General features: G+C 25.6%; 2 non-coding genes across 2 annotated transcripts; both read left to right on the top strand.

Moving 5' to 3' along the window:
- The first annotated feature begins 646 nt into the window (after positions 1-646).
- Positions 647-718, top strand: TRNAG-UCC. The gene has a single exon. It is a non-coding gene; the product is annotated as a tRNA-Gly (tRNA).
- Positions 719-2,170: 1,452 nt separating this feature from the next.
- On the top strand, positions 2,171-2,242 carry TRNAG-ACC. The gene has a single exon. It is a non-coding gene; the product is annotated as a tRNA-Gly (tRNA).
- Positions 2,243-3,033: the final 791 nt, after the last annotated feature.

The following is a 3,033-nucleotide window of genomic DNA, read 5'->3' as shown; positions in this document are numbered from 1 at the left end:
GTTATGCTATATGAATTGTACTATATAATTATTATGAAAGAAATATCCATACCGTTATAACTCATGTTATCTTTTTTTGATTATTATTATCACGTACATGCATTCGAAATATATTTTCTTATATTCTTCATTGGTAAGAATGTATGTAGTAGATGTTATATATTTTCATTTATTCTTCAATGGTAATAATATATTTTGTCACTAATTTGTACTTTGAATAATAAAAAATGTTATTGAGTTTGTTACATATGTTTATTTTTATAATTATGTGATAACTAATGACCATATTATTATATAATATTGAAGTACATTTAAAATTATTACGAAATTTATTATTTTATAATTCATATAATTAATAAATGTACGTTAAATTTAATGTACCGCACGGGTAAAATACTAGTACCTAAACAAATGTGTACTAATCTTTAGTACGTATGATTCCAAAAGTTAACAGCAGTACTCAAAATTATCTTTAAAAAATAACAAACAAAGAAAAAAAAATTCAGAACACCTAATTACATTTCAAATTCATTAATTACCTATATTTATAACTCTCGTTTTGATATATCACGTTTAGACAATTTTTTTTTGACAAAACAATTTATTAGAAATTTAATATTTAATTATAGGTTAAGTTATATATCAAGCGTTTTTAGTCCAACGGTTAGGATAATTGCCTTCCAAGCAATAGACCTGGGTTCGACTCCCGGCAAACGCAAGAAAGATTAATATAGGTCATATTAATAATTGATAAAAAACATAAATAAATAGAACTAGTACGTCTTAACTAAGGTTGTGTCCCTTATTCATACGTTATGCTATATGAAATATCCATACCGTTATAATTCATGTTATCTTTTTTGCATTCGAAATATATTTTCTTATATTCTTAATTGGTAAGAATGTATGTAGTAGACGTTATATATTTTCATTTATTCTTCAATGGTAATAATATATTTTGTCACTAATTTGTACTTTGAATAATAAAAAATGTTATTGAGTTTGTTATATATGTTTATTTTGATAATTATGTGATAATTAATGACTATATTATTATATAATATTGAAGTACATTTAAAATTATTACGAAATATTATTTTTTTAAATACGAAATATATTATTTTATAATTCATATAATTAATAAATGTACGTTAAATTTAATGTACCTCACGGGTAAAATACTAGTACCTAAACAAAAGTGTACTAATCTTTAGTACGTATGATTCCAAAAGTTAACAGCAGTACTCAAAATTATCTTTAAAAAATTACAAACAAACAAAAAACAAAAATTCAGCACACCCTAATTACATTTCAAACTCATTAATTATATTTATAACTCTCGTTTTGATATATCACGTTTAGACAATTTTTTTTTGCAAAACAATTTATGAGAAATTTAATATTTAATTATAGGTTTAGTTATATAGCAAGCGTTTGTAGTCCAAAGGTTAGGATAATTGCATTCCAAGCAATAGACCCGGGCTCGACACCCGGCAAACGCAAGAAAGATCAATCTATGTCATCTTAATTAATAAAAAACAAAAATAAATAGAACGAGTAAGTCTTAACTTAGGTTGTGAACCTTTTTGATAAGTTATGCTATATGAATTGTACTATATAATTATTATGAAAGAAATAAATGTATGTAGTAGACGTTATATATTTTCATTTATTCTTCAATGGTAATAATATATTTTGTCACTCATTTGTACTTTGAAAAATAAAAAGTGTTATTGAGTTATTTATATATGTTTATTTTGATAATTATGTGATAATTAATGACAAAATTATTATATAATATTGAAGTACATTTAAAATTATTACGAAATATATTTTTTTTTTGAAATACGAAATATATTATTTTATAATTCATATAATTAATAAATGTACGTTAAGTTTAATGTAACTCACGGGTAAAATACTAGTACATAAACAAATGTGTACTAATCTTTAGTACGTATGATTCCAAAAGTTAACAGCAGTACTCAAAATTATCTTTAAAAATAACAAACAAACAAAAAATAAAAATTCAGCACACGCTAATTACATTTCAAACTCATTAACTATATTTATAACTCTCGTTTTGATATATCACGTTTAGACAATTTTTTTTTGGCAAAACAATTTATTAGAAATTTAATATTTAATTATAGGTTAAGTTATGTAGCAAGCGTTTGTAGTCCAACGGTTAGGATAATTGCCTACCAAGCAATAGACCCGGGTTTGACTCCCGGCAAACGCTAGAAAGATTCATATATGTCATATTAATTAATAAATAGAACGAGTACGTGAATTGTACTATATAATTATATTATGAAAGAAATATCCATACCATTATAACTCATGTTATCTTTTTTTGATTATTATTATCACGTACATACATTCGAAATATATTTTCTTATATTCTTCATTGGTAAGAATGTATGTAGTAGACTTTATATATTTTCATTTATTTTTCAATGGTAATATTATATTTTATCACTAATTTGTACTTTGATTTAGGAAGTGATATTTAGGAAGCCGTAAGCTCTATCCAAAAGTTAAAAATCTACCTGCAACCAGATTATCGACAAAAGAAAGTATAGTAGAGTATATGAGTGACATCAACATATAATACTTTCATTTCCAAGAATTCCATCATTTAAATCAAAAATAGAGAGTTCACAACACACATACGTTACTCTCCAAGACTCGTAGCATTTTATTCTTCGACATAGTTACGGAGTAACTTGTTAGGAACATCATGTAATAGGTTTTGATGATACCAACCGATAAGTAGAAATCCCCAAGTCTCGATACATAGACAAAACGCTGTAAGTTCGACAAGTAAACCAAGAGCGAAAATACAACCGGGTAACTTTGAGCTCAACTCGGAAAATATTTAAGCTTGAGGTAAATTTGTTTGAACATCTTAGAAGTCTCGTGTTGTAATCATATAGACAGATCAGAAGAAAGCATGGGACAACACTGGAGGAATAAGGGTCTGCGAGACATCAACTAAGTCTCGAGACATAAGCAGAGTTCGAGAGGTAG

Source organism: Ipomoea triloba, chromosome 8, assembly GCF_003576645.1.
Source record: "Ipomoea triloba cultivar NCNSP0323 chromosome 8, ASM357664v1".
Lineage (NCBI taxonomy): Eukaryota > Viridiplantae > Streptophyta > Magnoliopsida > Solanales > Convolvulaceae > Ipomoea > Ipomoea triloba.
Note: the sequence above shows the minus strand (reverse complement) of the source record. Positions and strands in the feature narration are given on the sequence as shown.